Source organism: Pristis pectinata, chromosome 14 (genome assembly GCF_009764475.1).
Source record: "Pristis pectinata isolate sPriPec2 chromosome 14, sPriPec2.1.pri, whole genome shotgun sequence".
In the NCBI taxonomy this organism is placed as follows: Eukaryota; Metazoa; Chordata; class Chondrichthyes; order Rhinopristiformes; family Pristidae; genus Pristis; species Pristis pectinata.
Window position 1 is genome coordinate 52,350,939 of NC_067418.1, and position 14,965 is coordinate 52,365,903.

Genomic DNA, 14,965 nt, shown 5'->3' on the forward strand with positions numbered 1-14,965 from the left:
TTCCCTCTATTGTCTTCCTGTATTTCGATCCCTCTTAAGACACCATAGCCAAGTGAATTTAATTTGTTGTTTCCTCTGATGTTCTTCCGCTTCCATCACTGCTCAATAGTCTGGTATCTCCATCCATTATCACGGAATGTCAGTTGTCCTTCTGCGCTTCATAAGATTTTCTGCCCACTTCCGTCTTTCAGCTGATAAATGTTGCATCAGGATGCCTGTTTCAGGGAACGATTTGAGAATGTGCAGGCATTCAAAGATCTTAACTGGAGTTTAATGAGAAAGGGAAAAAACTGCAACTCAGTCTGAGAACGGGGGCCATCAGCAGTGACACATTGTGGGTTCTGTTCTCAATCTTACTTTTATACCTGCAGGAATTGAAAGGATTCCTGAATTCTGCGTCAATGTGCAGGAGGGGCAGTGTGTTGATGGGCCCTTTCCCGAAAATACAGCGGCACTGGAGAAGATTTACTGTGCGGCGCCCTCTTCAAGAGGAAAAACGCAAGTGGGTCTGTTCTGGGTAGACTCAAAAAATCCTGCTGCATCATCGGAAATTTGTGCCGGTCAATTGTTTGCAAAATATTATCGAGGAATCCTGTCCTGCTATAGGAGGGCAACTGTGGGACTGGTTTTGTCGCTTCGTCAGTGAACGAATGAAGGGAACGGACGCGAGTCTGCGTTTGACAAAATCCGATGTTTTGTTCAATAACTTTATCTCTATGCACCAAAGCGGGCATCTGTGGGCTCAGCAGCGCAATGGATAGCGTGTTGGACTTCTAATATTGTGTGACCAAGTAATTCAAAGGTTGTGTGTTCGAGTCCCACCAGAGTCGGTATTTTGTCCGAATTCGTTCCAACGAAGTCATAATTCGAGAGGGGGTGACGTCACCTGACGTAAGAAAATCTTGCAATTCAGGTCCTGGTCTGAAATAATCGACTCGTTCACTTAAACACGGAAAGGAGGTGATTATTTTCTCTTAGAGCGTCCGAGTCTGTGAAACCGTTGGGGAAAATGTTGAGGGTACTGAGTCTTCCATTATTTCAAAAGCGGGTGAGATATTTTTTTCAAAAAAAGGGGGCTGATACGTTCACGGAGTTGTCTGGAATGCATAATCAAGCAGACAGTCTGATTATCCTTGACCCTCATTAAACGATAGAACGTCTGTGTGCTCTTCGGTATTTCCGATGAATACGGATGTTTGTGTGTGGGTACAAGTTTGATTTTTTTTGTTTTCTTCTGTTTAAGCATCTTCTTCAATTCCATTAATGTTGCAATTTTGAAAAGCCCCCTACAGTCTGTTCATTATAATTCAAACATATCCTGAAGCAAAAATCGACAAATTTGTCTTCTATAGTTCAGGAAATAATGCCACATTTACCCGGAATCTGTCCGCTCACAATATGCAAGTGCACAGTTTTCGTGGTACCCCACCCCCCGCGTAAACCCCGTTCCGAATGGTAATCTTTATTACTTCTTTAAATTAACAACCCGGACTCAGAAAGCACAGTTTCTGGTGTGGTGCATATTTTGCAGAAAAGGCAACGGCGGGTGAACTTTGTTTAGTCATAAAGACTTTATGAAAACTTCGGCCAATATTGGACGTTTGTGCATATATATGATGGCACAGTTTAGAACGATTGTGAATATTCCAGAGAGGGTCCAGAAGAGGTATTCTTGAATCGCTGCCAATGTGAGTGATATCATATGCAATGCGAAACCGCGGAAAGTGGGACTGCATCATTGACATGAAGAACTTTGAGAGGTCACTTTATGGACATATTTGTGTCCAGAGGTAGATCGGGCCGTGAGGTCATTCTTTGCATCCGCTGAAATATATCATTGTCACCCAACAGACTCATGTCAACATTGAGAATATTCGAGAAAATTAGCGTCCGTGCACTGGCGTCTGGAAAACCCCGGAGTCTGCCAGCCGTCTGATGTGACACCCGTTTACCACTGCTCCCTGCGGCCAACTTTGAAGAGATATTGGAAATATTGAGAAACGGGAAGACGTATCAAGCCTCAAACACTCTTTCTGGGCAAGAGTTTCAAAGCATTCAGTAAGGGCACAGAACTTTCAAGATTAACATGTTCAACCAATGAGCTTTGTTATGTAATGATAGAAAAACAACTGTGCGGTAATGTGACCGAGCAGTCTAAGGCGCAGGAGTAAGGCTGAATTCTCCATGGATGTGCGGGTTCAATCCCACCACTACCATTGGGCGCATACCCACTGGAATAAAGATTACTGACTGCAGTATTAAAATGTATTTGGAAATGATTTGCCGAACAAAATCTAAAAAGTCACAAATCACCGTGCCTGTGTCAATTATATCATTGCAGGATTGAATAACAGTCCGTAGTTGTTGTGCGAGATGGTGGACAGGTAGAGATCGTGGCCCGTATTTCTACGAAGCAAATGGGAGCAAAGCTGTGCAATATCAATCCGCATTCCAGCTCATATCTGTAGCGCTGATTTTACCGTTATTGAAATACAGAGCGAACTGATCGGCGTTCGAGTCGAAATGACCTGTTCAACGCGGGACGGGATCGGTTCTCAACAGGACCAGTGCAAGTTCACAAAGCAGGACACGGTCGTGTTTGCAAACGATTGTCACTCAAAACCAACAACACACTGCAATAACGCAAGGAAACGGATGACAAAGTCATCGGAAAATTCATCTGGTTGAACTGCTCGCCCTGTTCCTTGCTCCCAGACACCAACAGACCTGAAGCGTTTTGGTGGCTTTTATTTCTCCTGCTACTTTTTCTTTTATGTTTGAGGTGCGTGAAATGGCGGTGCTTGCATGTAACCGCCTTCGTCACACGGACATTCACCTCTTAAAGAGACTCTGCTGGAAGTCTAACCCAGGATCTCTGTTTACTAGAGAGGCGCTTTGACCAGATAGCCACGGAACCCTCATACCGTACAACAGCTGTAATAATGAGATGCAACTTGCATTAACTTCTCTTGTTCGACTGCTGGAGGGAATTGCTTCAGATTGCACGTTTTCTGGATTCCCTGATCGGTCTACTCCCAAACATTGTACCCCCCTATCCAGGAACAGATTCTCCGCAGTGACAATTCCGCCTGATTTACTGAACATTTCTTCGCCTCCATTTGCACCACCTCTAACCCTTCTCCCGCCACCTCCGCTCTTTATGTTTCATTTCACCACAGATTCAGAACTCCTCACAGGTGAAATAAAATAGACAACAATCAATAGCCGATTATTTACAGCTTTCTCAGGGGCTACGGACATGGATACCAATTGTTTTTGTCTATTTAGCGGGGTGGAAGGGAAGGTGATGGGAAGCAACCGGCATGAAATCGCTTCCATCGAGGGAGGTGGCTGATAGTTCTACTGCGTTCAACTTCGGGAATACATTTCCCTGGGTCTGACACAGGCAAACACTCTGCAGTCTGACATCTTGTTCTCAACCAGGTCTGGATATAATGCCGTCCGTTGTTACCCCTCTGTGTGAGGAGCGAAAGACGGACATTGGCAGAATCTTAATAATGATACAATTTCATTTCCAATGTTCTTAGGATGTGTAACAAAGTTGCAGAATTATACTTATTCTGCTTCAAATTTGACCGTTTTCACTTCATTTATTTCGGTAATTAAATATTCCTAATTCGTGACAGTTCTTGGTGCTGCTCAGTTTAACTATACTCCTGTTCACACTGTTCCTTGGTCAGTTCCGGCAGGTGACACCTTGCACTTGTGATGTTGATGAGGAAATCGTGTGGTGCTGCAGATGATCCACGGAGAAGGGAACGTGATATCTGCCTGAAGTAGTCCTCCCCACTCGCAATTAATTTCGACGCTGAACCAGCTCACTGATCCATTTCACTGAGCAGGCGTGACAGAATTGTATCTGTCAGCAGCAAGGGGCGGGGCAGGAAAAGTGAACTTTCCAATTTCCCAACCGGGATGAAAACGCTGTTCAATATGTAAGTGCATTCAGCTCCATCCCGGAATCATTCCACATGTGGAACCTGTTGACAGTCTTTAATTCTCTGTGCTTGAGAAATGCGTCCCTCCTCCTCGCTGTCTCGCAGGACATCGGCCCCAGGTTTCTTAGCTCTTTCTCTGGCGTTTCTAACAGGGTACGACCGTGTGGGCAAACGGATAAGGCGTTTGACTTCGGTGTTTGATGCGAAGTCATTTGAAGATTGCAGATTCGAGTCGTGTCGCGGTCGTTTTACCAATGTGGTTTTGCTTCTATTCTGTCGCTCCTCCCTCCACCACAACTGTCTCATCTGATTCAAGCACACGCGTTTCAAGCAGGTCGGCTTCGAGCAGTGTCCCGCGCCGGTTTACCTCAGTCACCCCGCCGTCGTTGGCAACAAAACAAAATGTCTCCTTTTCGTTTCAAGTAACGTTTTATTTCATGTGTCTTGTCTGTGATATATTTATGCAAACGGTCTCATAAACATCGGGGTGGATCTCCTCAAACTGTCGGAAGCAGCTGCTGCTGGGAAACGGAGTGTGCTGCACATTCAGCAAGTGAGATCACAGTGGAGGAGACACCACAGTGAACCTGCATAACCATCATGGTAGGACATTAACACACCTTTTCCTTCCTTCAGAAACGGTCTTGGGGTCGGATCCTGATGGACACGTTCGGTGTTGCCAGGCCCGGTTACTCCGATTCCGGAAGCAAGGCTACATTTGATGGCAGACGGCGACGGACAGATGGACATGGAGACGGCGGCGTTCATTCCAAGCTGTGAGGACAGAGTGTTGGTCACTTGTAGGTTGCCCTGTCCCGCTGTGAGCCCGTGCGTAGTATCAGTTCGGTGAGTTAATGTCAAAGAGCGATAATCTATCTGATGATGACATCAGATGTGGGGACGTTTTGTGCAATGGAGAAGGAGAGGATCTTCACGGCATCACATCTTCTCAACCACGACGCCAAGTTAAACTAATCCAATCTGCTTTCATGTGGCCCATTTCCTTCTATTCACTGCCCGTCCTTCGATCAATAAATTAATCACGTGCTTCTGAAATATCGCACCGGGCTGAACACGAAGTTTATATTTTATCCGAACCCAACCCCAGAAACATGAATGCACCTTAACGTCACTGCATGAATCACATCGCTACCTGTCGTCGTCAGGATGGCCGAACGGTCTAAGGCGCTGCGTTCAGGTTGCAGTCTCCACTCGAGAAGTGGGTTCGAATCCCACTCTTGACAGTTACGCATTTTAAATCTTGATTCTCCCTCCCTGTTTTTTTCCCACTGGTCGCCAATTTTGCCTCGCCCCATCCTCTCTTCGGCCATTGAACAACCCTGTCCTTCCACAAATCACATGTCTTTCCACATTTACTGTTTTTTTCGTCCTATCGCCCTTCGCGATCTTCTTCTGGTCCTCTCGACTGCAGGTGAGATTATCGTACAGCCTTCCCTCACTCTGTCGTCCCATCTTCACATCCGCTGTTTCCAAAATATAGGGCAATCTACTGATGGCAACGGTGAATGCAGTCACAGCCCAGAGGGGGGAATGGTGGATTGGACAGTGGGGAATGAGAATGCTTGTGTAAGCCGCGAGGTCGCGGGAGACTAAAACCAGATAAATACATACAGTTCAGGAGAGGAATAGTTAGACGGTGAGGTGACGGAAGACGTGCAGTTTCAGCGAAATGACGATGGAGGTAACGGAGCGGAATGTGAGAAGGAGCTGAGCCAGTTGGCCCTGGTCCCAACTTTTTTTGGGGCTATTTATCCAAACCCTCTACTGTTGATCCAACAAATATTCATCCACCCCACTTCATATAATTCCAGTGATCCAGCTTCCACCACCCGCAGGGGCAGAGAATTCGTGAGCTTCAGCACCCAGTGCGTGAAGAGAAATTTACGTACATCAGTTTCAAGTGATCTGCTCTATATCTTAGAGTTCCGTCCCCTTGTTTGTGACTCTTACCCTGGTTGTCAGGCTCCATTAAAAACTTTCTTTTTTGTCCGAATAAGGTTGGTCACGTTTCGCTGAACTCCAAGGAATTGGGGTCCGTCGTCGTTCGACATGAAGAATTCTTAACTGAATGAACTAACACAGTCCCATGGTATTCAGATGGAAGTGACAATTCCAGCCCAGCTTTCAGTGTTGGTGAATATTTTAAATCATTTCAGTTAAGAGGTCCACTTTTGCAGCAGTCTCCTGTGTGAACTGAGTTCCTTGATATCAGACACCAGACGACTGTTTCGAGAGAAAACGGATTTGTTTTATATGACGTTGGTGACATTGCGTCTAAATGTTTGCAAAGAATTATCGATTTCAAAGAGTGCAGGCGATCTCCATTGAGAGGGATTTTCACCAAGTGTGTGAAGAGAGCATCTCTCCCTCAAATCAGCAAAAACTTGACAACGCCATGAACGTCGAGTAAATTAACCATCTGGGGAACAGCCCTTCTGGAAAAGAGCTTCAAATCCGGGCAGTCGTCGTCGATTCTCCTCTGACTGTATGACGAATGGTCCGAAGTGTTTAGCCAGGTGTCGTTCATCGTGACACCACGTCGCTAACCATCCTGCAGACGTTAAGATATTTCAGAAATGACCGAGAACAAATCGTTCTCAATCACCCACATGGTGGAAGCCAGTGGAACAACGAATGGATTTGACCGCAAAGTTGAACATCACCGGGATGGTTGAAACACCGAGAGAGGCCGTAATTTGCTGCCCATCACACTGCATTCAGAAGTTGAAGCGACACACGCGTCTGGTTCACTGTGAATGAAAGTCCGTGTCTCACGGCGCCAGGAACTCCACTTAATCCATGCAGTGGAAAACTCGTTCATACCCGGTACAGAAGCCATGACTTCTCTACACCCTCACCTTCTGAACTAACGGTGCAGAAAGTATATCTGCAAACAGCGCGCAAGAGTTATGTTGGTATCGGATCGATGACTCACCTGCTCTCTCTCTTTGGCTGCAATAAAGCATTTTAAACCCACACTTCAGGCTCAACAACCGTAGCTCCGATAGAGTGTAACAGTAAGCGAAGGTAGAGCTGCAATGGCCGAGTGGTTAAGGCGTTGGACTTGAAATCCAATGGGGATTCCCCAAGCAAGTTCGAACCCTGCTCGCAGCGCTCACAATTTTAGACACAGGGACCAGACGGCCAACTGCCGCTGATAATTCTAACGTACAGCCAGGACTCCCCATTCCTCAACCATTTGGGTAGACATTTGCACCCAAGAAGTAGGTCCACCTGTTGGATCGATATATTGATAGAACGGTGCATCCTTCGTTTTCAGGTGACCAGATACGCGATGGGAGGTTGGGCCATCATACGGCTGCGGTTTCCTTTGAAGAGGGGAGATGCACTATTTATATTCCGACAAAACAAGTTATCTCTTTTTGACGGGTCGACTTCATTATTTTTCGAACTTCATCAACACTTTCAGGTCAACCGTCTCATTCACTGCCAAACTGAAGGAACTGAACCGGTGAAAGACACACTGGACACTTCGCCATCTGAGGTGTGAATTGGACCTTGGCTTTGTCTCTGTTGTGCATGTGGCGATAATTTCTGAACCTTCACCTGTCCCTGTACTGGATCCAGTCATGCTTGCCTACAGTTCTGACCGAGTCCACCCAGAATATGAGTTTTCCTCTGATCATGCTCCCTTGGCTTTGGACATTGAGACCAGGTCCTTCCTTCAAGACACTCTCCGGTATGGTTCTGCAGCAGAGTTGTTGCTGATCACTGACAGCAGGCAGCAGAAGTGAGCGGAATATGGCCGAGGGCTCGAGGACGAAAATCGTCTCACTGCCCGGGTTTTGACGTGACAGTGGATTTCATTCTTCCACCCGACACCATATAACGAGCAATTTGGTCCTGACGGCCACTGCTGACCACTGAATAACGTTCCTCATCATGGCCCGACCTGTTAATGATTTCACATTTCCCATTCTAGTGGTATATGACATGAAATGCTTCGGTAAGTTGATGGATGAATATAAAATATCACCGCATAAAAGTTACGCAGGACAGTTTGCAGTTTCAACTATCCTGCCTAACCTTTATCAACGCATGCTTTTGGTCTTTTCTCAACTTAACCATTTGTGTCGGATGTGAGAGGGTTAAGCAGGGATGTCAGAGTGACCGAGTAGTCTAAGGCGCCAGACTCAAGGAATGAAAGTCCTTCCGTTGAAACGGGGGTGTTCTGGTCTCCAACTGGGGGCGTGGGTTCGAATCCCATTCCTGACATATGCTGCTTTTTACATTTGTAATTTTGACTTTTTCAAATCGACGTCAATTAATTCCAGTTAATAGGACCGGAGCTGTTTGACTGGATAAAAAGGTGGAAAAACACACCGTGGTTTTCTCACAACGGCTCGGGATGCAGCGGACTCAGAGTGCTGGCGTTGATAAGTGAAGGGAATTCGGAGCAGAGAGTCCGTGACATCTTCTAACCACTGTTCATTGGTTGGACAGAGTGACGTTGGTGCCATTTGAACAGGTTTCCCTTCAAAGTTTTGTTCACATTTTTGTTTAAATGACGTGTGGGACAGAGATTTCACGACATTTTAAGTCACGTTCTAAATGAAACATTAACAGGGAGCTCGTCCCGAGGGTTTAACTACTTGCTGGATTAGAGAATTCAGAGACGCGCCTGAAGGTTGACACGTCAGCGGGAGGTGCCAAAAGTTCGGCCACTCAATATGATCCTGGCTGCTTAACCCCAGGACCCAGCCTCTGCTCTTTGCCAGTTTCACAGAGCTTCCATTTCCTGGAGCTTTCAGAAATATATCCCTCTCCTCTGCAAATAGTCCAGTGACAACCTCCACGACTCTGCGTCGTGGAGAATTTCAGAGAGTGATGATGTGCGTCAAGCTCTTCAAACTAACCTCAGTTTTAAACCATCAACATTGCAATAATCTTTCCTCAACAGTTCCTCTCCGACAAATGGACACATCTCAACATCTCCTCAGTTACGGTCCATTGGAACCTTACAAGGTTCAGAATCGCCATCCCTCATGATATGTTCTAAACAGTCCAGTTTTAACTTTATCACCTGTTTTTCTCAGCAGGCACTTTCACCCGGGAGTTAGGTAAGTCCATGCTTTCCCAGCCGCCACCAATGCTACCATATACGTCACCGATTCAGTGGAGGAAAACTGTGCAAATTACTCCAGGGCGGCCTCACAAACCTGTTCAATTGTAATAAATGAATTTATCTGTTTTGATCTCCAATCCCTTACAATAAACGGCAATCTGTCAGATGGTTGCCCGAATACTTGATCCACCTGCCTGCTAATCTTCTGTGGTTTCATGCACAAGCCCACCTGGTCTCTCTATGCTTCACATATTTGACCTATCTTTGTCTTGATTATAGCTAACCTCACGGAAGAACATGACGTCACTCTCAAACAAATTTCGTCTAGTTTTCAACACTGACTGTACCATCCAGTTGCCGTCTAAATATCCTCATTGCAGCACCTCACCCAACTACATTCATTTTATTATTAAACCTGCACGCAATTCCCTCCTCCAAGACAACGGTATTGGAAGGTAACTATTGTGGAGCAAGGAATGTTTTATTTTCAGTTATTAATTTCTGAGTCTCACTGACCAGCAGTCACATATCAGCTCAATAACCCCACCCCCTCATCTGTGTCAGTTATCCCTCGTTATCGATTCTTTCTCCTGATCAGCTTTATGGTAATTTGTTGTTGTTTCACTAAAATGAACTCCTGATGTTCAGATGTCTCACCAGCTTGTACCACTTCGTCTGCTCTGGTGTTTGATTGAATATTCGCCTTCACCTCTCTTGTTAACCATGGATGGTTCATCTTTCTCACTGGTGTCCCCTCACACCTCACACTCGGAATCACACTAAGAGGATTTTACAGTGAGATTCTAACCGAGTGGCCAGAGGAGTTGATTAGCTTGAGGTAATCTGGATGACGGACAGTGAGGGCAGACATTTGGGTGAACATTATTTTTCGACCATGCAGTGAACCTCATTGTTACTGAATGTGGTGGGCGTTTCACTGATGTCAATTTAGATTGTGTAATAAATATCCAGGCTCAAAGGGCCCAATTGAAACTTGTTTGTTCAGTGACCGTGAACAACATCGGACCAATGAGTTCCAAATATCCCACTGGAGATGTTTCCTGTTCTATTAATATGGGGATCCTTTCCACGTACCGCTTCAGAGCCAGAGACAGAATGAACCCGACATTGATGGCAATTATCTCCACGACTGCAAGACCATGGACTTTGATTTCAAGATAAGTGAAATATTTTATGATATCGAGAAGATATACTATCCTGGCTATTCTTGGTGCTGGAAAATCGTTTTGTTGTGCTTAAGTTCTCTGCAACTTCTCCTGTGGGATATTTGGAACTCATTGGTCCGATGTTGTTCACGGTCACTGAACAAACAAGTTTCAATTGGGCCCTTTGAGCCTGGATATTTATTACACAATCTAAATTGACATCAGTGAAACGCCCACCACATTCAGTAACATTGAGGTCACTGCATGGTCGAAAAACAATGTTCACCCAAATGTCTGCCCTCACTGTCCGTCATCCAGATTACTTCAAGCTACCCAACTCATCTGGCCACTCGGTTAGAATCTCGCTGTAAAATCCTCTTAGTGTGATTCCGAGTGTGAGGTGTGAGGGAACACCAGTGAGAATGATGAACCGTCCATGGTTAACAAGAGCGATGAAGGAGAATGTTCAATCAAACACCAGAGCAGACGAAGTGGTACAAGCTGGTGAGACATCTGAACATTGCAACTGAAGTCTCAAACCACGGAGATTCGATTCATCCAGTACCTGCTCTCGGTATGGGTCTGTCAACGCGCTGCCGCTCCTTTTTCTTTACGTTTTTTTCCACCCGCTAATTGCCGTGTGGAAATTAACAGAATTGTATCCGATCTGACAGGTGTGTTTTTGTGTGAACTGGATCAAAGAACATGGTCAGGAACAGGGACGTGGACTGCGTTGACCAGTTCATAAGGAAAGTGGATGAATGGTAATGATCACACTGATCCACTGCCAGTCACACGATGTAAAGCGGACCCGGGAATCTCCTACTCTGCATCAGCTGACGTCCTGTACAGTTAACACAGGATTGCTGTTTTCATTCTATATTTATTTCTTTGCCATTCCCTTTCTTTTTTTGGATTGTTTCCCAGTTGTATTTTTAAAAAGAACAGGCTACCGCACCGACTCGGCACAACTAGGAGACACTTCATAGAGAGATTGCAACTGGTTTATTCCACCTCCTGATCCATTGCCGTGTATTGGTCTTCTTCATTGTTACTTGAACACATTGAATCTTGGATCACTTCATTGATACGAACATTTTCATCTAATGAATGTCTGATCTAGTTTCAACATCTATCGTCCTCCATGTTAAGGTGAGTTGTGTCTGGCATACGGAAGTGTTGCATCATGCAAGGTATGCATGATCTTCCTGCACGTAAAATAACACAATAAAGCCCCTAACAGTCGTTGCATCCTTTGCCTGCAGCCAACGGCTGAGAACATCTTTTTATCACTACTCACCTGACTGCCTGTATGAGTCGATTGTCTGGATAGAGATAGCAAATAAAATCGCACGAAAGGATTGTAGTGTTTGGAGTCATTTTAGGGGGTGGTTAACTCACAATGTCCCCCAAATCTAATTCCTATCCTTCTAGTTCAAGCTTTTTTACCTCTATAGCAGAACCTCCATTTGCACAGCCAGGGACTGATAAACAATTACATTTGCATTCACTTTGAATTTTGACAAACATAATCTGTTGTTGGACATCGACGAGCCTGACATCCTCATCACGATGTTGCTGATTCGTGGAGCAGGATCGAAATGTCAGCACTGTCATTTGATGTTATCATCGGGAACTCTATTTCTTCAAGATATTTATTCCTGGACAAGGCAGAAGTGTTGACACTCTCCTGATTCTGTCCTGTTAATTTGTCCTGTTAGTTTTCTACACGGTTAACCTGCTGACGATTGTGGTCCTTTCTCGGGAAAGAGCGCTCTCTCCAGGTGTCTCAACCGCTGCCTGGGAGGAATGGCAGCGGCCGATCTACTGATTGTTATTTTTGATCTGATACTGAGGTAGATTCCGATTGCTTATGACATGCAGTCTTTGGCGTTATCCACGTGTGTAATATCCACGCCGTCCTGCTTCACGCCGTCATGGACTGATCTGTCTGGTTCAACGTCACGTTCGCCTTTGGCAGATTTGTAGCGATTTGTTGCCAAATGTTGAAATCTAGGTATTCCACCAAGAAAACGGCGGCTACGGTTCTGGGAACAGCGACTGGGCTGAGCAGTAGAAAGAACGTATTCTGGTATTTTATGAACAGACCTTGGTCCAGGATGTCAAATTCACCTTGGTTTGTTACTCGGATGTCTGTGTTCTAACATCAATGACCAGGACAATAGTTGAGTTTCTTCATTATTTCTCACCCCGTGTGTGCCGTTTATTTTATTCTGCTCTTCAATACGTTAACAGTCAGACACATTTTACTGGCCAGCGGAGCCGCAGGAGACTCCGGTGTCAGAATAGCGGGGAGACTCCCAGAGACCGAGAGATGGAGAGTAGAAGGAAATCCATCATATTGTTGTTCGTCACTCGGGAAACTTCATCTTCTGTGGCCAGTATTTACAGTTTACTCTATAAGGAATCGGTTGTGGAGTTTGGTATAAAATATCGTTTATTTCCCCAGGTTTGTAACCGAAATAGTTTTCATGCTCCAGCTTCCGAGTTGCTGCACAAACACCTGCATTTATGCCGTGACACAGACTAAGTTCAGCGAGCAGCTGAGGACTGTGGTGACATATCCGTGCAGTCTAACTGCAAATTTAATTAAACGCCGTTCACAGAGCAATACGACAAGGACACAGACCCAACGGCCCAACCAGTCCATGCGGACCATGGTGCCCACTCAGCACATCCCAATTTCCTGCGTTCGGCCCATATCCCTCCAAGTTCCGCTCCTCCATGTACCTACAGAACTTTTTCTTCAATGATACTATTCTAACTGCTTCAACCACTTTCTCCGGCATATCGTTTCATGTACTCACCACCGTCTGCGTGAACACGTTGTTCCTCAGTTCCTTTTTAAATATTTCCCCTCTCACCCTTATCATATGCCGCAAAATATTAGACTCCGCTACGTTTCACTTTATCTCTGACTCTTATAATTTTGCACATTTTTACAAGATCGCTCCTCGTTCTCTTACGTTGCAAGGAATAAAGACCTAGTTTTGCTAACCTCTACCTATAATTCAGGCACCGGCAACACCCTCGTGAATATTCTCTGTAAGCTTTCCAGTTTAATCACGTCGTTTCTGTAACAGATTGACCAAAACTGTGCACAGTGCTCCAGATGCGGCCTCACCAACAACTAGTATGACTGGAACATGATGTCTTCATCCCCATGCTCAATGCCCTGACTGATGAAAGCCAGCGTGCTAAACGCTTTTTTCGCCACATTGTCTACATGTGACGCCGCTTTCAACTAACTGTGCACTTTTACTCCCAAGTCCATCTGTTCCATTACACCAGCTGGTGTCCTACCATTCATTGTATACGTCGTACGTTGGTTTGCCTTTCCAAAATGTCTCAACTTGCACTTAAGCATTGAAATCAATTTGTCACTCTTCGACCCATTCCCGAACTGATCAAGATCCATATGTCATCTGCGACAACCTGCACAATCAACAACACCTCCAAATTTCGTGTTATCCGCAAACATACTGATGACTGTTGTTCATTCGCGTCCGAAACATTGATATAAATAACGACAAACAAGCGTCCAAACACGGACCCCTGCACCACACACTCGTCACCGGCCTCCATTCCGGATCAACGTCCAGAAGCGAACCACTTCCAGGACCAGCCTTTCTTTTCATATGCTCTCCGCTCCTCTCTCCCGGGAATCAGTGATATGGATACAGGATAATTTGATTGACTATGTTGTTCTCTGTAACGTTCCAAGCATAACGTGCATTATCTTTTCAAACAATGTACACGATACTTTGGGCAGTTCTGACAGTTCTATTGGCCAACAGGGATAGTTGTTCGTGCTCCTAAATCATTAAATTCTTCGTGCATTGTGCAGTGCCACCGGTTAATGGCCGTCTTGTGAATCTGCTGCCGGAAGTTCAACCTGCGGGAAAGCGTGCTCCCTGAAACAGAGCAGCAACTTCCCTTTCCAGTCCTCCATTAAGTACCTCTCACTGTTGTCGGGGACTGGAGCACAAAAAATATTTCAAGCAGATATGATGAAATCTCGGCCTGTTGATGGTCATTGTTGCCATCCGCCTTACCAGCCCAGACCTCCGAGGGCACGATATACAATGACCCTGCAACAATTAACTTCTTGGTTAAACTACAAAAGTAAATAAATGGCAGAAAATTCATGGAGTCAGGGAGAGATTCAGCGCGGAGAAAATGCCATTCGGTCCAGCGTGTCCGTGCTGTCCATCAGCCATCCACTTACACGGATCTTACACACCCACCTATTCAACTTCCGTCAGATGCTCTCACTCACTTTCCCATTCGAAGCAATTTACAGGCTCCAAGTAATCTACCAACCCGCAAGTATTTGGAATTTGGGAGGAAACTGGAGCACTCTGAGGAAACCCAGGCGGTCGCAGGGAGAAGGTTCAAACTCCACGCACTGCCGAGAGCCCTGGAGGTGCCGACTGAACCGGGGATCCTGGATCTGCGAGTCAGCAGCTTGACCAGCCGTGCTGAGATATCATTATATCCAGTTGCCCTGGCAACAAGAAGTCATTTCGTCAATCCCATTTACTGTAGCAATAAGAAAATATTTTCTTGCAACTTTTGCACGAAAAATGGCAAACGATCCACCTGTCCACCATGATGTGGTTCTCCTTCTGTCAGAATCCGCACTGTGCAAAAAATAAATTGTTCACAACTTCCTTCTAGCACGTGCAAGGAAATAACTCGGGCAGAGTTCC

At 45.5% G+C, this 14,965-nt stretch overlaps 1 non-coding gene across 1 annotated transcript; it reads left to right on the forward strand.

Moving 5' to 3' along the window:
* The first annotated feature begins 7,012 nt into the window (after positions 1 to 7,012).
* trnas-uga (transfer RNA serine (anticodon UGA)) lies at positions 7,013 to 7,094 on the forward strand. Its single transcript has one exon. It is a non-coding gene; the product is annotated as a tRNA-Ser (tRNA).
* The last annotated feature ends 7,871 nt before the right edge of the window (positions 7,095 to 14,965 follow it).